The sequence below is a fragment of the Schistocerca piceifrons genome, chromosome 5 (genome assembly GCF_021461385.2).
Source record: "Schistocerca piceifrons isolate TAMUIC-IGC-003096 chromosome 5, iqSchPice1.1, whole genome shotgun sequence".
NCBI classification, from domain to species: Eukaryota; Metazoa; Arthropoda; class Insecta; order Orthoptera; family Acrididae; genus Schistocerca; species Schistocerca piceifrons.
Window position 1 is genome coordinate 667421949 of NC_060142.1, and position 22672 is coordinate 667444620.

General features: G+C 43.2%; 1 pseudogene; it reads right to left on the bottom strand.

Moving 5' to 3' along the window:
- Positions 1 to 22346: 22346 nt before the first annotated feature.
- LOC124799684 lies at positions 22347 to 22464 on the bottom strand (annotated as a pseudogene).
- Positions 22465 to 22672: the final 208 nt, after the last annotated feature.

The following is a 22672-nucleotide window of genomic DNA, read 5'->3' on the forward strand; positions in this document are numbered from 1 at the left end:
GATGGACAAGGTAACCAAAAGGAATTTATGATTCATAATGAGTAGAAGATTTAGGTCAGATGGATTACACAGAGGTTGTGTGTGGACATTGTGTCTTCGGATTGTATGGGATGATGAATTGAAGTTTGCACTAGGATTTTATCTGTACTTGTTCGGGGAGACTGACTAGAGGAAAGAGTTGTTATGGAAGTGAAATGATATTGGCGATAAGGTTTATGTGTCGACGTATTGAAGAGGTATTATTGAGGTATTGAGACTGTGTGAAGTTGATGATTATTGGAGTTTTGGTGGACAAGAGGTAAGGTAAATGATACTGATGATAAGGTTTATATGTATCGACGTAAGAGGTATTATTGAAGTATTAAGATGATGTGATGCTGATGATTATTGGAGTTTTGGTGGATAAGAAGTAAAGTAAGTGAGGAGCATATTTTTTTTTCTTGGTTTATATGGAACAAGGAGGATGAAGATGGCAGACTAGAATACTCAAGTGGAGGGAAGATTGTCTACACACACACTTTGTTAAATCACTAAGAAGTATATACTTTTTTTTGGAGAAAGGAAGTATTCGCATATCTTGGCACATTGACAGTTGTTCAGCAACCGTACATTTGATTTGGCTTGGCAAACATTGGTCTTGACATGATGACTATGACGTTGACTAATTATTATTGACTGTTATACATTGCTGCCACTACTACTTGACACACATGTTGAACATCAAATTTTGACAGAATTGCATTTACACAGTTAACACTATTCAATTACACAGTAGCACTTAATGTGGATGAAAGATGAGTGAGTGTGTTTTGTGTGTTTTCCTTTCCTAATACCAAATAATTGGTACCGACCTACATCCTAAATATTATTTTACTTGTTTATTGTGGCTTGCACTGACACCCATAAATATTATAGGTTTACTGATATTTGTGTATTTGTAATATTTAATATGACAATTATCTGATATTATTTGTGTGTTTATTATAATTTGTATGTTTAGTGTAAGAGCGTTGATGATAATTTTGTAAAAGCAATTGTGTGTGCATTCAAACTGTTGTTCGTGCTTACACGTATTAACATTGGTGGGTGCCACTTGGAAATGTTTAATTTGTGCTGATAAACTCTGATGAACTGTCTAATTAGTGACAGTGAATATTATGGACTGTTACCTGCACTTGTTCAACATGATGGGTGCCACTTAGAGATGTTTAATTTCTGCTGATAAACTCTGATGAATTGTCTGATTAGTGATAGTGAATATTATGGACTGTTACCTGCACTTGTTCAACATTGATGGGTGCCACTTACAATGTTTATTTTATGCTAATGAACTCTGATGAACTGTCTAATTAGTGATAGTGAATATTATGGACTGTTACCTGCACCTGTTCAACAGTGCTGGGTGCCACTGATGGAACTGCTTCTACTGAAATGATGTCACTTGTTAGTGTCTGCACCTGTCAACATTACTGGGTGTCACTAGTGGAACTGCTTCTACTGAAATGATGTTACTTGTTGCTGTCTGCACCTGCTCAACATTGCTGGGTGCCACTGTTGGAACTGCTCAACCAGTGATGAGATGTCACTTGTTGCTGTCTGCACCTGTCAACATTACTGTGTGTCACTAATGGAACTGCTTCTGCTGAAATGATGTTACTTGTTGCTGTCTGCACCTGCTCAACATTGCCGGGTGCCACTGTTGGAACTGCTCAACCAGTGATGAGATGTCACTCGTTGCTGTCTGCACCTGTCAACATTACTGGGTGTCACTAATGGAATTGCTTCTACTGAAATGATGTCACTTGTTGCTGTCTGCACCTGCTCAACATTGCTGGGTGTCACTAATGGAACTGCTTCTACTGAAATGATGTCACTTGTTGCTGTCTGCATCTGCTCAACATTGCAGGGTGCCATTGATGGAACTGATTCTACTGAAATGATATCACTTGTTGGTGTCTGCACCTGCTCAACATTGCTGGGTGCCACTGATGGAACTGCTGCTACTGATGAGATCACTTGTTGCTGTCTGCACCTGTTCAACGTCGCTAGGTGCCACTGATGGAACTGCTTCTGCTGAAATGATGTCACATGTTGGTATCTGCACCTGTTCAACATTGCTGGGTGCCACTGATGGAACTGCTTCTACTGAAATAAGGTCACTTGTTGGTGTCTGCACCTGCTCGCCATTTCTGGGTGCCACTGTTGGAGCTGTTTAAATACTGATGATGAAGTGTTATGAGACTGCTATTTGCAGCTGTTGACCATTGCTGGGTGCTACTGTTGGAACTGTCAATTACTCTGAGGAGTGCTACTTGTTTATTGAACTATTGACAAGATTTTATGTGAATATTTGTATAAACTGATTTTTTGTGTATTTACTGTTTATGAAATGTTATGAGACTCTTACCTGCACCTATTCGTCATTGCTGACGCTATTGATTGAATTGTTTAACCATATGATACTTGTGTAAACTATTATGTAAAATCACATGTATGCAAGCATTTGTATTCCTTACTGTATTTTATATATTAGGTTATTGAAGTGTCAGTGCAAAGCCAAAATTTATGTAGTTATGTGATATTTACTTATTAATATTATCTTTTATTTTTGTCTGTATTTTTTTTGACGAATTTGGTGGTATTTTCACCACCAATGCTGGCAAAAATACCATCAAATTCCACCCGTGGAGGAAGGGCATATGAAAGATGGCTACACTGAGTCACAGCGCCAGAGATCGCGCCAAAGAGTTTTATTCCGCCGCCTCCACTGGCAGTGCTTGTTCAGAAGGTGTTGTGGTTAGTGCTTTGCTGAGAGGATGTTGATAGCTGTATTATTTGAGGCCATGTCGTGTGCAGTTGTTTTGATGGGCTAGACAGCAGATGTTGTTCGAATGGAGATGTTGTAATGATCAGAGTGTATTTTTCGTCAATATATATGAAGGTAAAAAACATTTTTTTTATTTTTTTAAATTTTCTTAACTAACAATGTCTCTTGGTCACAGGTTCAGTCAACAAAGCATCTGGCTTGTGTTCATGTATTAGAGTGTAATTCTGGTTTCTATGTGCAATCATAGTATTTCTGGTTTTTTTAAATTACTTCATTGTAAATGGCGTTTAAAGCATCTTGTCGTATTGAGGAAGAACCGTGCCAGATGTGTACGTTGAATCACACTTCCACACACAGAACAGTTACACTTGTGCTTTGTTGTTTCGTAGCTTTTATAGTTGCTGGGGACTTAATTAATTAATTGTGTTAACGGAAATTTCCTTTCATTCCTTGTTATTCTATGCAGTCAGATTGCGTACTAATACTAGTCAGGGCCAACCAGTTACGAGACTGCGTAACCGGATAGACAGCGACTCAAACTAAAAATATTTGCATTCTATTTAATTAAGCCCCCATGCAACTTGTGATATTTCAGTGACTTTGACAGTGAATACGTAGTTTGCGCTTAACGGTGAATATCTTGCGAGCTGTGTTGTTGTTCATAACTAATTACATGCTGTAGGAATCTATTGTTTCCCTGTTATTTAACTTATATTTTATGTAATTGCTGGACCATCGAGACGAATAAGTGTTTTGCAGAAATACACCTCATTCTCAAAAGTACTTCTACTATCGTACTCATCATTTAAAGTCGTTAAGATAGTACCTGCAGATTTTATTTAATTACAATCTTTGATTTATAAACTTATATGTTACATTCATAATTCGCCATTGCCGAGTGACCGAGTGACCTTCGACCATTCGATTCATGTGTGTATTCTTATCATATACTGTAGACTAAGCAGTATTTGTCCTGTGTTGCGGCAATTAGGTATCCTAGCCCCTAGACAACGAAGACAGGCAAAACTTCTAATACACTCCTGGAAATGGAAAAAAGAACACATTGACACCAGTGTGTCAGACCCACCATACTTGCTCCGGACACTGCGAGAGGGCTGTACAAGCAATGATCACACGCACGGCACAGCGGACACACCAGGAACCGCGGTGTTGGCCGTCGAATGGCGCTAGCTGCGCAGCATTTGTGCACCGCCGCCGTCAGTGTCAGCCAGTTTGCCGTGGCATACGGAGCTCCATCGCAGTCTTTAACACTGGTAGCATGCCGCGACAGCGTGGACGTGAACCGTATGTGCAGTTGACGGACTTTGAGCGAGGGCGTATAGTGGGCATGCGGGAGGCCGGGTGGACGTACCGTCGAATTGCTCAACACGTGGGGCGTGAGGTCTCCACAGTACGTCGATGTTGTCGCCAGTGGTCGGCGGAAGGTGCACGTGCCCGTCGACCTGGGGCCGGACCGCAGCGACGCACGGATGCACGCCAAGACCGTAGGATCCTACGCAGTGCCGTAGGGGACCGCACCGCCAATTCCCAGCAAATTAGGGACACTGTTGCTCCTGGGGTATCGGCGAGGACCATTCGCAACCGTCTCCATGAAGCTGGGCTACGGTCCCGCACACCGTTAGGCCCAACATCGTGCAGCCCGCCTCCAGTGGTGTCGCGACAGGCGTGAATGGAGGGACGAATGGAGACGTGTCGTCTTCAGCGATGAGAGTCGCTTCTGCCTTGGTGCCAATGATGGTCGTATGCGTGTTTGGCGCCGTGCAGGTGAGCGCCACAATCAGGACTGCATACGACCGAGGCACACAGGGCCAACACCCGGCATCATGGTGTGGGGAGCGATCTCCTACACTGGCCGTACACCACTGGTGATCGTCGAGGGGACACTGAATAGTGCACGGTACATCCAAACCGTCATCGAACCCATCGTTCTACCATTCCTAGACCGGCAAGGGAACTTGCTGTTCCAACAGGACAATGCACGTCCGCATGTATCCCGTGTCACCCAACGTGCTCTAGAAGGTGTAAGTCAACTACCTTGGCCAGCAAGATCTCCGAATCTGTCCCCCATTGAGCATGTTTGGGACTGGATGAAGCGTCGTCTCACGTGGTCTGCACGTCCAGCACGAACGCTGGTCCAACTGAGGCGCCAGGTGGAAATGGCATGGCAAGCCGTTCCACAGGACTACGTCCAGCATCTCTACGATCGTCTCCATGGGAGAATAGCAGCCTGCATTGCTGCGAAAGGTGGATATACACTGTACTAGTGCCGACATTGTGCATGCTCTGTTGCCTGTGTCTATGTGCCTGTGGTTCTGTCAGTGTGATAATGTGATGTATCTGACCCCAGGAATGTGTCAATAAAGTTACCCCTTCCTGGGACAATGAATTCACGGTGTTCTTATTTCAATTTCCAGGAGTGTATTTCAACTCGGGGTCGGAGGGTATGTAGCTGAGGGCCACTCATTTCATTTCCGTTATTTGAAAGCCCGCAAGGTGATGGCGTGTTGCCGTTGGTTACAGGTCTGTACCGTCGCTTGCAGGTACACAGCGAGAGCATTGTCCCCAACATTCGTGCGATAAAGTCCTCCAGAGTCGTGTGGGAGAGTTATTAAAGTCTCGAATTTGACCTTAAACAGGATCCCTTGGCTGAGATAGTATCCAAAGGCCGCAATTAACCTGTCAGTAATACCATGTGGCATTGGCAGTATCTGTGGCAGTCGTGGGGCAACATGAGCAGTGGCATATTTCACCCTTTTAGCAGCTCATGGGTTCGTAGCGAATTGTTGCACATATGTATTCGAACTGGGGTCAGCGAGAAATACAGACCCTACAGCGAATTTGTGACACCACACTAGTTGCCTTGTTCGTCACACTTCGCCAGCGCTGAGCTCTTTGCAGTTCCTACGGGAAATCAATATGTAATTGGAAAGGTACCCTCTAAAAGGCTTAATTGATTCGTGTGATACCGAGAACTTGAATGCTTTTAAATGCGCAGTCAAGAATTATTAAACTCGTCTGAAATAGTTAATCGCTCTCCGCCAGAGATGGCTGCTGGCGCTCGTAAGACCCGTAGCACCACAGTCACGTGCTGTGACGTACGCACCACGGCCTGTCTTTCTCTTGGGCCTCTGGTCGGGCGTTCTGGAGCTTACTAGTCAGTTGCGGTAAGCTCTTCACCAACCGGACGCAGTGTTTATTCCAAACGTGCAGCCGTCTGTATCTCTCATCTAGCGCCACCTACGCACACTCCCCGACCCTGTCCTCCAGGCTCGCTGATTTTAGATTCTCACCGGAGGTCGAATGTAAGTGTGCATCTGCACTGAAGTTGTGGATGCACTGACCCATCGAATCGAATCAGTTATATGGACGCTTGGTGTATGTTCTTTCGGACATGTTCGAAAGAACACACACCATGCATTCATCTAAAAGTCATATAGTTTTCGTCAATCTGTTTCACGGGCTATTGAGAATGTGCAGTGGCTGAAACGAGTCAGGAAGTTAATAAAGTATTTCAGGTGGAGACAAACATACGTCTAAGCTCTGAAAGAGCAAGTGTGACCACTGCCTCTGATTTTCCTTTCACGCAGTATATGTCTAATATTCTTTCCTACTTTGGAAATGTGATGCCTTTATCTGTACTCATGATGGTAAGTTCTAAATAGCCCATTTTACGAATAAAAAGTGAAGCTATTTCGAATCCGAAGGTTAGTTTGAAGAGCATAATGCTTTACTATGTGTGGTTGTACTGGACGTGGTACGTCATTACCTTCTGTGACGTCCCTTCCCTCCTCCTGCACTCGTTGCTACGTGAAATTATTAACAACGGTCCAACGTAAATCCAGAGATCACTTATGTTGAAGTAACATCCTTGTAACACGCCGTAATGCTGATTTTTATGTTATTCACCTTTCACTGTCTATTTTCCTGTCTTCACACAGTCACTTAAAATGTTTAAAAGACTCAATCACTAGCATGAACATACGTAATATTATTCCCTGAATCATGTAGGCGACACATCTGATTTATCTCTTGACTAATAGTGTATTAATCTTTTTGTAATTAACTGTTTGTCTCTATCACGCACACACACCGATATGTCATTCAAAATTAACTTCTCATCAGTCCGGTAATCGTGACGTTGACAACTTTTGACTGAACGGCGTATTGGTTTTTCTTCATGACTTTGTATTATTGTGTCCTACTCAAGACTACGAATAGTTTTCTTGTCACTGATACATTACTATCAAGTTCACAACTGTTCTTCAGTCCGAAGTTAAGTCCAGTAAATCAGTATCACTCAATTAAAATCACCGTCGAGTTGATAACCTTAAAAATTAGTTTATTCAGTCGAATGACTGAGTATGGCTTTAGTCTCTCTCTCACGAACTATCGAACTTTCACAATTGAAACAATCTAACAGCGTTCGCTTCCAGAAGACTATCGCAATACTACTCTAGAGCGAGTCAAGAGCAACTAACTAAACATTTCCATATCCGAGTTGCATTGTAGGCGCATTGAATTACCTTTACGATGCAGCTACAACTCTCTTCCATGGTAAATGTTGTCTTTGACCGAATTACCGCCTTGGATTTAACCTTCGTTCATATGAATTTAAATTTATTTTATAGATAGATGTTCAAAAGGAAATTCATGACAATCCTTTCCTTTTATCTCCTCTTTTGTATGGTACTCTCAGTATTTAAGTGTTATAGTTGTTAATCAAAATATTATCAGTGTAATTAATTTTTTTTTCGCCAATAGTTGTTGTCACTGTCAAGATGACTCACTTCCCTACTTTAAGTTTTCGCAAAGTTTGTTAATTGAGGTTTTCTGTCCTTGCGGCTTTACACTTCTTCCGACCTTTCGTCTAAATTACCTTAAGTTTAATGTCAACTCTGACTCATGGTGATAGTAGCTCTTTGTAACATTATCATACGTTGTAAGATATTCAAGAAGTGGCAAATGACAGATAAATATGATAGAGCTGATCGGGTGTCGAACTCGACACTTTCGGGTCCACAGTTTGGCATCTGAACGCTGAGTCGCCTATAGGACTGTGGCGTTTGTCGGGCTCCCAGACCGTCAACAAAGAAGACAAGTATTAGACAGTGTGTGTGTGTGTGTGTGTGTGTGAGGCGACGACGAACGGCGACGAGGACACGCGATAGTGGACTGGGACCGCCGATGATGAACCAGCTGTTGCGGAGCGGAAACAGCGGGAATCAATCTGTCGCCGGCAGCCGCCAAGACAATGGCTCAGTCGGAGGGCCAGTGTTTGCAATCCGAGCCGAGGAAATGAAACTTGCACGGTCAGGGGTAGGGGTAGGGGGCGGGGGATCCGGATAGGAGGGCGAAGGGAGGAGTTATTAGCGAGCTCTGGCGAGCCAAAGGGCGGATTACCGGCGCCCTCGACGCCTGTGTAAAGCGGCTTCCGCCCCCGCGCCGGAGGCGGGCGTTGCGGCAGCGGCCACTGCAAAGCAGCCGGCAGGAAGCTGTTGTAGCCCCCTTTATGTATATACAGGGTGTAGGAAAGTACAGTTCTGCAGAGTTGTTAAAGGGGATGAACACATTCGTTGTGTGACACACATGTCACAGTTACAGTTTCCCACGTGGAGATCCGATAAGGTTATATTTTCCGCCTAAGGCTACGGCCTCTCTTGCATTTTTTGAAGCTGGACGCTCAGCGTCAAAAGACGTCGCAGTTATAGGCAGGCTGGCAGAAGGCCGGTAGTGGCCATACACAGCGCCTATTTCTGCCAACGTCCCACCGTCAGACGTCCTCAAGGTCAGACGCTAGTCGGATGGGCCGGTGCCCATTCCCTGCATCAGAAGACGCTTCTCATATTGCGTTCCCACGTGAACTCAGTAGTAACTTTGCAGTATGTCATCACAAAGTAGCCGGCCGGAGTGGCCGTGCGGTTCTAGGCGCTACAGTCTGGAACCGCGAGACCACTACGGTCGCAGGTTCGAAGCCTGCCTCGGGCATGGATGTGTGTGATGTCCTTAGGTTAGTTAGGTTTAAGTAGTTCTAAGTCTAGGGGACTGATGACCTCACATGTTAAGTCCCATAGTACTCAGAGCCTTTTGAACCATTTGAACACAAAGTAGTGTGTGTAGTCCAGTGTTTCGTTACAGTTTTTTCGATGTGTGAAATGGAAAAAAATTGAACCTGATAGAGAACGTATTATTTTAGATGTTCAAGCTCGACCTTTTTATGCGACATTCAAGATGCGGATTATAAAAACAGACAAAAAAGAAGAGACGGTTGGCTAGCTGTGACATCTAATGTTGTTAGTGAAGGTTGAGACATCAGGGACAAAGAAAAAAAAGAAGCCTTAGGTAATTGGGGTAAAAACATTTAATTTGAGTAGTATAAAAGATAAAAAATACAATAAAATTTATAAATTTCATGAAAGACATTTGTTAAATTAAGTAAGTACAACAAGACACAATATATGCTTTTTGTTATAGAATATTAGAGATGTCTAGTCTTTTTCACTCAGCAATGTTTGCGTATCGGTTTTGCCAGGCTACAGAATCTGCGGTAGAACAGAAATGTCCACCAAACTAATCTCTTGTGTGTGTTCCTTTCACGGTCTCGCTTGTTCTCTGGGCCGGAATGCTGTCCAAAGGACACGATAGCGTGTCTTCAGAGTTTTACCCATCGTTTTCCCTCACAAAGTTGTGCAGTACGTAAGTGGCTTTAACAATGGTGTCAACCAAATCGATACTGACGTCAATCTGACGGTGTAATATACGCCATTTATTGGCTAAAATACACAATGCACTTTACACATACCGCCTGGCACTCAATAAACGGTAGTTAAAATTTATTTTAATGTTAGTCGTGTCCTTGTCGGGGTATGGTCTCAGAAGGTTTTCACACACAGCAAAGGCATCATCTGCTAGAGACTCATATGGCAGTAATCGACCAGATGTATCGTTTGGTAAGGGGGCTGGTGGTGGTTTTGGAATAGAGTATCTTGCCAAAATGGGTACTTCTCAGGATGTTTGAATCTCCCTCGTGTCCAAAGGCCCCAACGTCTATATATCTGAAGCAGTAATCTGCGTCAGCTAATGCCATTAAAACTATTGAAAAATACTTCTTGTAGTTAAAGTATTCACTACTCGATCCCCATGGATTGATCACTCTAATATGCTTACCATCAATACATCCCACACAATGTGGTAAACTGGCTTTTTTTAAAAATTGTAAACTAATATTCAACCAATCTTCAGCAGTTACTTGATTCATATATTGGCCTTGCATTGTTTCTCAGATTGCTGAGCATGTCTCTCGAATAATCTTTGAAACTGTTGAACGTCCAAGTAGAAACTGGCAGTGTAGAGATCTCATGGAATAACCAGTTGTGAGATACCTGCAATGAAACATTGATAATGTGTTAAAAGTAGAACCAAAATTTATATTATGTGTTTTTTTAATTATTTAAATTTTTTTAACCCTAGGATGCATATATAGGGCCTCCGAGACCCTTGTATGTCTTCAATTTTAAAAAAAATTCTGTAATTTTTTGTTTGATATCAAACTGCTTTCCAGTACTATTTCACTAACACTGCGACATTCCTCCTATCATGTCTGAACGAGATACCTTTTTAAGTTTTTTATATAATTCAAGTGGTATTTCCAGCAACAGGAGTGCCAACAGCAGCAGTAGCTGTAGTAGTAATAATATAACTAAAAAATAATACACACTACTTCCACATATTGGCGTTGTCGGTGTATTATTGATCTTTTTGCTATCAAATGTTTTATTATTGCATAGTATTGTTATCCTGTGATGCTCTTGTCAGCCTCATTGTTACTGTAGTTTGTTTGTTGCTGCAAGGCCCACATTGTTACGAGTATGACTCGTTTAGTGCTGCACAAGCTGCTGTTCGAGAGACACACCTTTTGCTATGGCTTCGACACGCAAAGCAAGAGAGTCAGCACATGCAAATGCAGCTAATTTTGAAAGTGTTGTGGCTCAGTGGTTTGGAGAAGATGATTCTTGCGAGGAAGGAAATATTTTTGAAGATGCAAGTAGTGAAGAATCAGCCAATGAACCTGCAGATGTGAATATTGAGGCAGATGACAGTCCTTCCGATAATATTATTTCATCACCATCTGAAAATGAAGAACCACCACAAAAAGGTATAGAAGATCACACATACATTAGTCGGAATGGAACGATTTGGAAATTAGATCCTCCTGCAACATTTCGTATGCCTGTCCATAATATCGTAAAGGCACCAGGCCAGCGCGTGGTTTGAAAACCTGTAAACCTAAGGATGCCTGGGACTATTTCATCTCCAAGTAAATACTAGAGGAAATCATCAACTGTAGAAATATTGAAGGCAGAAGAGTGGCTGCTTTACGTGGTAAAACGTGAAAAAACGTTTCATTTGCTGAAATGGAGGGTTTTCTTGGTCTTTTACTGCTTTCTGGTGCTGAGAAGTGTTGGGATGTCCCTATTAGAGAATTATTCTTGGATGAAAAGGCAAATCCTACATAAAAGGCCACCATGTCAGTAAACAGATTCGATGATATAAGGACAATGATTAGATTTGATGACAGGCGTACCCGTGAAGCTCGATCTGCAGATGACAAACTTGCAGCTGTTCGCTATCTATGGGAACTATTTCTTGACGGGTGTAGAAATAGAATGATTTCCAATGATTCGCTCACAGTTGACGAACAGCTAGTCCCATTACGTGGAAGATGCAGCTTCACCCAGTATATGCCCTCTAAACCAGCCAAGTATGGCATAAAAATATTTTGGTTATGTGATGCTACATCTGCTTTAGACGGAATTGTTTACACAGGAAGGAAGCCCCATGAACCTATTCATAAAAATCTTGGATTGAATGTGGTGAAAGATCTTGCTAAAAACATTGAAGGATCATCAAAAAATATTACTGACAACTTCTTTACTAGTGTGCAGCTGGCAGAAGAGATGCTTCAGAAGCAAATTACAATGGTGGGAACAATCAAACAAAATAAACCAGAAATTCCTAATGAGATGAAACCATCTGAGCGATTCATTCCTCTTTGTTTGCATTTAGAGGTGACATTACAATGGTGAGTTATGTTCGAAAAAAGATAAAGTCTGTAGTTCTCATTAGCACAATGCATCACGACAGAAACATTGATGAAACTCATGCCAAAAAGAAACCAGATATAATAAAGTTCTATAACTCTACGAAGGGTGGAGTAGATCAAATGGACGAGAAAATTCGTTATTACATTTGCAAGAGAGAAACAAGAAGATGGCCATTTGCATTATGGATGAATATGATGGACGTCGCAGCAACGAACAGTGAAATTTTATTTTCCGCCCATCTGACATACCATAGTGTCAGAAGTGATAAAAGGCGTTTGTTCCTAAGAGATTTCGCAGAGGAAATGGTAAGACCACTAATGGAACTTCGTAATCAGATCCTTAATCTTCCAAAGAAAATCGTTGATGCCATGCAAAGATGTGGTGTTCAAAAAGATGTCATACTGCTGAACCAACTACCTGTTTCAGAAAAAAGAAGATGCAATTATTGTCCATGTAATAAACTCAAGAAAAGTGCTATGACATGCATTAAGTTTAAAACCAACATTTGTAAGGAACATAGTGGCGTTCTTTGTGCTTCTTGTTTGTCACATGTTGAAAACTAAGAAAAATGCAATTTTATGTGAACAATGAATAATAACTTTTTGTCAAAATATGGCCTGTATTCATAATATTGTGAATAATGAGTATGTTTTAATTGAAGAAATTGGTTGTAATAAATGTTATAAAATGTAAACTGCAACTTATAAGTGAATTAATAAAATTATTTGTATATGTTGTATGTATATGGATGTGACTAATAAAAATTCACTCTTAGAGTTTTTTTAAAAAAATTAATAAAATGTTAATCACGCCCACCAGATCCTGTTACTGTATCTTAGGAATCTTTCAAAATGACAATAAATTTCACAGCCATAAATTTAACTAAAAAGAATGATTTTATGAAAAGAGGAAAATCTTAAATTAGTGCAGGGCTTTGGAGGCCCTGCATATGCATTCATGTGTGTTTTCGGCACCATGCATCCTAGGGTTAAAGGGAAGGATGTGCAAAAACAGTGGAAGAGCATTAAGGATTCCTACTACAAAAATGTGAAAACGCACGATGGCAAAAGTATAATGTTGTGCATTTTTTTAACTTCCATACTGAGCCATATATGGCCAAAAATTATAAAATTTTACTGTGGACAATTACAGTTTTCTCTTTTTACCACAGGACATCTGGGAATATGGCTCTAGATACGCAAGACACTGACGACAACAACACTGCACAACAAAAAGCAAACACGACACCTGAAATACAACATACTTCCAAAGCCTCTCCCCCTGCTCGCACAACGCAATGGGAGAAAGAAAGTCCATTTCCGAAGAAACGAAAACAGGACGAGATTGAAAAAAAGTTGTTGGGCGTTTTGGAAACGAGTTTGCAACAATCACATTCAAAGGAACCTAGAAGTAATGAGCCAGATGAAATGTCCTTACTTTCGCAAATGCCCCTTATTAAGAACTGTAGCTCAGCTGACAAGATGGATTTTCAATTGAAATATTTACAATTGGTTCAATCCTACACACATGCACAGCCGTCCAGAATTACACCTGCAAGTGACCAACAATAATCTCAGTCCGCAAGCAGCACACCTACAATGATCTTCGAGGAAAAGTCAGAAGATTCAGTCCTGTCCTTTTATGCGTTGTAAACAAATAATTCAATAAGTAACAATACTTCACTTACCTCAGAGTAATTAATAGTTTTTCTTCAGCCCTTATACAATCACGTAGTCGAGTGTTTTTTTCCAGTAATAGCATTCGACACATTTGACAGCAGAGTCTCGTATGACTTAACAGACATCCTGTAGTACTCAATAAACTTTTCAGAGTTTTCTTTAAGTTTGTTGTGTAGGAGATTGTATGTTCCCCTCTCTGATCTGTCCTCAATCATTGGATGAGTCCAAAAACGTCATTTTTGTCTACGTCGTCTCCGTCGAATCCGTAACAATGCAGCACATACTATTCTTGCAGATTGTTTACTCAATACATTCATTTCTCAGTGCTGTGATGTCACCCAGGCAGGTCTGAAACGCTACTGAGCCATATATGGCCACATTCGCGTCTTTGGTCGCTAGGACGCGTTGCGCTGAAAGGAGCTACATACACGGTCGAATGTGGCCACCACCAGGCGACTTTTGAAGCTGCTTCTTTAGATGCTGAGCGTCCAGCTTTAAAAACGCAAGTGTGGCCGTAGCCGAAGTCCGCAGTACATACGCCTTGTCATTTCCACCTTTAGAGTACACTGGTGGTCAGAAGTTAACGACTGTAGTAACTTTCGCACCATGTGTCATTGCCAAGTATCGTAGCTCCATAAAACTTGGTTCACACATAGAAAGAGCTGCTGCAGTACAGTATAGTACAGCAGAGTACAAGAGTTAAATAAAACGATACGAAATGATATGAGCGCGACTTTTTTATACAACGAAAGGCGGAACATGGTTCTTAGGAGGAAGTATGATCACCGTAGACAGCAATGCATGATCTACAACGAGCTTCCAGGCTGGCCACGAGCTTGGTAAGAAGTTCATGTCGCGGAACATTCTATTCATCCATCAGCGGGGGAGGCAACTGTTGGATAGTCGTTGTTACATGTGCAGTACGACTCTGCACCTCATCCCACGCGTGTTCAATGGAGTTTTAGTCGGGAGCCATGTTCGGCAACGTTCCAGGGCACATTACGGGTTCCCACCTCTCACCATATGAGAGTACGTCCAGCATTGACGAACATGATCAGGTGCTTTGGTGCAGGAGGGCATAATGTTAGTTGGGCGTGCTGATTTCTAAATCTTTGAACACGGTACACTCACGGATTAATTGTATTTTGACACTGTACTCCCTCCGCGTGCGCGCCTTTACAGTGGAACGTTCGATGGGGCCCTGACTTTATGTTTTTGGATGACAGTGCGCAACCACTTCGGAACTGCAGGTGGAGGAGCTCTTGGAAAGAGAGGATGTTCGGCCGATGGACTGGCCTGCTCGTTCCGCCAACTCAAATCTCATCCAGCACGTGTTAACACATGCATTGGTTGAAGTATTTCAGCATATCGACATGCACCGACAACCATTCAGCCGTAGTCAACGTCGCTGGTGGAGGAATGGAACGCCCTGCTACAAGAACGCCTTACCTATCTTGTGACCAGCAAGGAAGTTCGTTGCGGAACATGTATTGCCGTCCGTGGAGATCACGCAACCTCAGTTTTTAGTTTTGAAGTATTTGCGCTTTACGATTGTCAAAAAATATTGTCTTGACGCAACTGCGGCATGGTCGCAGGAATTACGGACTCAATGTACTGCGATCATTTACGTGACACGTAAACCCAATTCGGAGTTAAGGCACGGAGAAGTCGGACACCTTTATACGGGAAAACGGTGTGTCTCGGGGTTCCATCCCTGAGGGTCGTCCCCTTTGCTGTCGCCATTAACCCTATTATGACCTGTCTGCCGCTGAGCGACCCCGGCTCCATTTTCGCTGACGATTTTTCTCCACGGACTTGTCTCCTTGAGCAGTTCCTTCATCGATGTCTCGATCGTGTTTATTCGTGGAACATCGACAATGGCTTTCGCTTTTCCACTGACAAATGGATTTTTGGCGGCGCAGTTAATTACTTCCACTGTCTTTGCTCTTCCGTTCGTTGAAACTACGAAATTTCTGGCTGTCGTGCTCGATAGGAAACTTTCTTGGTCCTCCCACGTGTCTTACCTGGCCGCCCGCTGTACGCGGTCCCACAATATCCTTCGTGTCCGGAATCACCACTCCACAACACAACAACTCTTACGGGTCGTTGAACATATAACACGTGGCTTCAACACAAACAAAGCAACAGGGGTGGTGTTCCTGGGCATCGAAAAGGCTTTTTACCTTCCATGTCACAACGGCATCATTCGCAAACTCAGCGACGCGGGATTCCCCGACGGGCTGGTGCGTCTAATACACTCATACCTCACAGACAGGAGTTTCAACACTGACGTGCAGGGAAAACTATCAACATGACTTGGCATACACGCGGGATTGCCCCTACTGTTTAACCTCTACATAAACGATCTCCCAACCACACACAACACAACGGTGGCAATCTACGCAGATGACACAGACATCCTTGCGCAAGATTCGAAACCATCAAACATTACGTCACGCTTACAGACCGTACTCAGAGTGGCTGAACCTTGGTTAGAGAAATGGCGTGTTAGGGTAAATGTCGACAAGTGCGAAGCCGTTCTGTTCACTAGAAGACCGAAGCAACTGCGCAAACACCGATACTGCAGACCAGTAACTCTACATGCATGCCCAATACGTTTCCGCGAGGAAGTCAAATACCTCGGTGTTTCGCTGGACCGGAAATTAATCTGGGGTAACCACATACAACACATGACCAACGGAGCAAGCGCGATGCTCAAATAGCCCTACCCTTTGCTCAACAGGTGTAGCACATTGAACAGAAGGGTGTCGAGGTCCATGTACATGACACTTATTCGACCCCTGATGACGTACGCAGAGCCTGTCTGGGGATACGCTGCGCCCACACAACTGCGCCGTCTGCATATCATACAAAACAAAGTACTCAAAATCATAAGCAATGTTCCACGATACACACGCATCGCGGACCTTCACCTGGAATACTGACTTGAGACTCTCAAGGAGGTAATCCACAAACTCACCACAAGACTATACAGAAACTCCAGACATTCTCAGAACAGTTTATTCTAAATCTGGGGAACTACGACCACAACCATAGATGGAAAGATGAAAAAAGACCAAACGACATACTCGTAAGGACCTAACATCTATGGCCATGTTCACGCAAACACAACGGTACAGGCGAACCCCTGTTAATCAGCCACCATCACTGGATATCCAGTTGGAGCACACTTGCCGAATAACTGGCACAACGCAGGGAAGCCGTACCGTACACTGCATGCAGACAAGCTCCACACACCCCCCCCCCCCACCCCCCCACCACAGAGTGAGATGACCTATGGCTGATCTCCCACTGCTATATAGCGATCCTGACCGTTTCAGGAATGCAGCAGCAGCAGCAAACTTGGATACATCGCCATCGCTAGCCACGATAATGATGCATGATACCCATACTAACAAACCAAACCTCGCATGAACTATCGCAGCTAGTAAGGCACTATTGCTCTTAATACCCATCCCACTGTCGCAGAGGTTTCTTTTTCCCACGGCACGAGCCTTGGCACATTTTCTCCTTTGCTCTTCAAATCGCTACCCTCATTCGCATTTCGTCCACTATCACCTGATGGACCGTGTTAATGCGTAGTCTTACCCAGACGCACGGATAACATCACAGCCCAGCATCCTGTGATCCACCTATTAGATAATTAACTTGTTGACGGAGGTGACAGTAAAACTTTTGGCTTGGTCACCAGGGTGGTGCGGGCGTTGAATGGCCCCATCTATTATTAAAGCGGCACTTCGTGGCGAGCGGATCTGACCACCCTCCTCCGTTTGTACCGATCTCTTGTCCGTTAGAATCTAGACTATGGGTGCTTCGTTTATGCATCTGCACATTCGTCCCTCTTACGCCGTCTCAATACTACCCTCCATTGTTGCATCCGTTTGGCCAATGGCGCCTTTTACATTATCCCGGTTGAGAGTCTGTATCCAGAAGCTGCCGAACTACCGCTGTCATACCACCGTGGTTTTTCCTCAACAGATATGCATGCTGGTTGTTTGCCATGCCTGGCCACCCATCCTATTCCTCCTTCTTCGACGACTCCTTTGATCTCCAGTATGGGGCGCTTCCCTATTCTCTGTTACCTCCTGAAGTTCGCTTTCAGCTCTTATTCCGGCAGCTTAACTTCACGCTACCTACAACTTTCCCGGTAAGTGTAAACCCATCACCACCTTGGCTTCGTACGGCGGTCCCTGTTCACCTTGGCCTTCATTCCCTTCCTAAGGACACTACTCCAGCCTCGCTCTATCGCCGTTAGTTTCACGACCTTCGCACGGAACTTCCCGATAGTACCATTCTGTGCACTGACGGCTCTCGGACTGACCGTGGTGTCGAGTGTGCCTTCGTCATCGGCATCTACAATTTTGGTATCGGAATCCGGAACATTGCTCAGTATTTACGGCAGAGCTCTTCGCCCTCTATCAGGCCACGCACTACATCTGGCGACACAGGCTTTTCAACTGCGTCATCTACTGCGACTCGCTCTGCGCCATTCAGCACCTCCTGGGGTGCTGTACACCGACCATCCCTTAGTGCAACGGGTCCACGAAAGCTGTCACTGACTCACTCTTGATGGAAACATTGTGGTGTTTATTTGGGTTCCTGTTCATGTCGGTCTGACGGGAAACGAGGCCGCCGATGCTGCTGCCAAGGCTACAGTCCTCATTTGTAAATCTACTTAAGAGATATTTTCTCTCTTACCATATTTTGGTCTTATATTCAATTATGATTTTAGACTGCAATTCTAGAGGTGTTAAGTTTTACTAAGGCCTAAAAGATTATTCTCTTGGTTATAACTTTGAAGGTTATTAGTCCTAGTATCAGGATTAGCAAAGTGATTTCACCTATTTAACATTAATTTATTCATAATTGGATTTGGAATTACCTTATTAACTATAATTCAATGAAAGGAACATATCAAGGATTACATACAGGATTTGTATCAATTGGATTACGATGAGGAATAATCCTATTTATTGCATCAGAAGTATTATTCTTTGTATCATTCTTCTGAGCCTTCTTTAGAAGCAATGGTTCAAATGGCTCTGAGCACTATGGGACTTAACATCTTAGGTCATTGATCCCCTAGAACTTAGAACTACTTAAACCTAACTAACCTAAGGACATCACACACATCTATGCCCGAGGCAGGATTCGAACCTGCGACCGTAGAAGTCCCGTGGTTCCGGACTTCAGCGCCTAGAACCGCAAGACCACCGCGGCCGGCTTCTTTAGAAGAAGGCTGCAGTCCTCATAACCCGGCCCACTAATCTTCCATTCACTCCAATTACCTATGTGTTGCCGTCTGTCAACAGGTGGTGAAACCTTGGCATCACCACTGGTCATCCCTTCATCGGAACAAGCTCTGGGGAATTAAACCTCTCCCAACGGCTTGGGCGGCCTCTTCTCGGCCCTCTCGCCGTGAGGGGATCACAGTGGCGTATTGGGCACTGCCCTTTTAGCCATCGCCATTCGTTAAGTGGTGCTCCCCAACCACTTTGTGCTCATTGCCCTCAGCCTTTGACGGTTAGCCATTTCCTGACGGAATGCCCTTTTTTTAACCACTTAAGTTCTCATTTATGTTTGCCGTCTGAGTTATCGGCCGCTTTACCGAAAGACTCGCTGGCTGTCGACAGCGTTTTACTTTTTATCCGTCGTAGCGATATGGCGAATGACATTTAATCTTTCGTTCAGGACCTCCGTTTCTGTAAGGTGTATTTTACGGACCTTTCTCCAAGTACCCGTTTTTACCCGTCTTTCCTTCCGTCGATTGGGCTAAACGTGTAGTTGTTTTCAACTACCTTTTTTCTTCGTGTTGTACGCATCAGACATGGGAGCGTATGACCCAAGTTATTTTTTGCGCCCTAAAACAAAACATATCACACAGCTTATCAAGGACCGAGTCTCACCTTTTCTAACGTCCGCAGGACCATCATGAATTGTGGTGACTCCAGTGTAATTATTGTCTTTGAATAAGTGACGTGTATTTCCTTCAGCTGCCTTCTTTACTATATTGTTCCTTTTTTTCACACCAGTGTAGTAACACCAGGTTGATGAAATAAAGGTGTCTGCTGAGTTATAGAGTTAGAGCCGCAAGTAACCGTTCTGGAAATCTTAGTTGTAGAATTCTAAGTCGCCACTCACATACAGATGCCAGGGAATGGAATAACAGGACGGCGAAGGCGTGAGAGGTAAGTCCAACATAATAATGGTTCGGACAGTGCACAACATATGGTCTCTGTTACCGAGCAAAAATGATACGTGAAGTAAACTTTAAACCGCCAGCCTCTGTCTTGTGACAGTCCCAGACTAATGCAAAATCACTCATTGCTCCAAGCCACACTGAGTATCGTTGATACTGAACTAAACATTGTTTGCCTTCCCGTTTTGGATAGTTAGATCCCACGAGATGCAGTCAATGTTAATGTGTTTTTAGAGTATGAGCTCAACTTACTGTATTTTATTCAAGTAATAAATAGTTTTCCTGTCTGTACTGAAGATGTGAGTGACTGATAACTTCTTAACAGCTAATTACAGATTTGCTGATTTCCTTTTCATTTAAATGGTGGTGTGAGAAATGGAGAATAGTCATTATTCCTTTATTGGAATGGATTTCTCTTGCCCTTGTTATGCGCCAGAACTTGTGTTGTAGGAAATAAGCGTGAGTAGGCAGTCAGATGGAAATTAGGGCTCCAGTAAGATTCGATCGTAGTTATAATGAGGGAAATTTTATGTTAGGACACTTTTCATGGCGATTCACTCGAGCCAGATAAAGAGAACTGGTATTTTGCTTCAAGTGGGCGCTAGAGAACTGGAGGTTGGACGTTTATCTGTTACATCCATCTTCTAGGACACAAATAAGAAGAACCACCACTTCCCTTAGGCCAGCGTTCACAGTTGTTTTGCTTGCTTCGTTGACAATGGACTCTATTTGCAAAACAACATTATTACTACGATATGTTGTCATTATTGTTAGCGGTGCCCACGTCCCTGGGTAAGCAATATAAATATTGTTGTTTATGCAACGGGAATTCCACTGTTAAATGCAGAGGAGAAAGCGAGTAGGTGGGATGAGTACAGTGAGGCCTCTTAGCCGGGGTCCAGGCGATAGCGTGGCTATGAATTCCATGTTGACGCTGTGACATGGACGGTGCTTTGTGTCGATGAAGGAGACATGTCGGGCGTGCCAAAGATGGTGGACTTTGTGAAATCATAATGGCAGACATTTCGCAGTTCATCAAGAAATTAATAGTACTCAGATGAATCATGATTCTTCAAAAAGAAACATGCACATTACCATTATTTGCACGACGATTCTAATGGTGTAATCAGATTTTCAATATCTTTATTAATTTAAAGCTTAGTACCTGGCTATAAATTATACACGTAACACCCAGAAACGAATTTCCAAAATCTAAACAGTTCATCCAATTTTGTCGATCCACGTGTCTTTAGAAAGCTATTAGTGTAAACCTACATTGGTGTAAACTACAGGCATGTAACTTGAATAGTACATGAGTTATTGGAGGTCAAAGTGGCCGATTACTATCAATCGCCTCAGGCCATAAGTACTACGCAGTGACACGAAAAGACGGTAGCAGCATGCTTATAAATAGATTTATTCGTCTATGTCTTTGTTTATATCCGAGATATACTATTCATGAAGAAACTGGCCATTATTTACTGTGCTCCAGGAAGCACAGAGACGTTAGGCTACTGGCTTACCTCTGTTCTATTCCTTTGATGTAAATAAAGCACTCCGTCTTCAGGCCGCAAGTGGTCGATCGGGACAATCCGACAGCTGTGGCATCTGTGACGTATAATTTTTATATATATAAATTTTCGGTGCCTACAGTGTCATGTCTTTCAGTGTCACACAAATTTTTATTTTTAAAGGGAATCACTTAAGACTATTTCCATGGGTTCGCCCCTCAAATTTCTCCCTAATATCACGAAATTGTCGTCTGATGTAGTACAAACTGCAAAAATAAATTCCCTTTAAAACACAGTTTCGCATATAATTTATATTCAAAACCTTACACCTGCGTCACAGAACAAATCCTGCATCGAGAATACTTTACACAAGTTTAAGGGAAGAAATGCTTCCGATAATTATTACAGTATTTAAAGAACATCAAAATATGAACAGGCTGAAATGAACAAACAGTGCATGAGACTATGTTGATCAAATCAACTGTAAAAAGCTAAGGAGCATATTATTAGCAAAATGAGAAATATGCAGAAGTGAAATGCCAAAATGAGCACTTCTCAATTGGGAGTAAATCAAAGCAATCAGAATGGCTGAAAGAGAGCACAATAACATGAACCATAAATGAATAAGAGCTAAGCAACTAAGCAAATAAGAGGATAGGCAAAAATGAGATGCCAACAAAATGCGAGCTGGACGAACTCCGTCGGCACATATATACGGTTGCGCTCGTGGCGACACCTCGCGGCCCGTGCGCAACACACGCGCCTGCGACCGCAACGCACTCTTAGCGCTCGCGGCGGCGTCTAACGGCCCGTACGCAAGTTGTGCGATTGCTGTCGTAGGTCGACCCTTAAATCTATGATGTTACACATTCTTAGCAAAGGATGCGGACTCCCGGTCGTTATGATGGTTTTCTTTGACCGGAGCCGCTACTATTCGGTCGAGTAACTCCTCAGTTGGCATCACGAAGCTGAGTGCACCCCGAAAAATGGCAACAGAACATGGCGACCCAGATGGTCACCCATCCAAGTGCCGACCACGCCCGACAGCGCTTAACTTCAATGATCTGACGGGAACCGGTGCATCCACTGCGGCAAGGCTGTTGCATAGCCCTTTGATGTATGTTTATTTAATCTGTTTATGTATTTAATAATGTGTGTTACAGCGTGTTTCTGGTCCAGCCATAGGAATATTCATTTAATTTCAAGTTATTTAAATGCAGATCTAGAATTTCGAATGTATTTCCTTGAGAGTGTGCATTGGCTTGAAGACATGGCGGGAGCTCTCTAGCCCATCATAGCGCTCGTGAATGGGG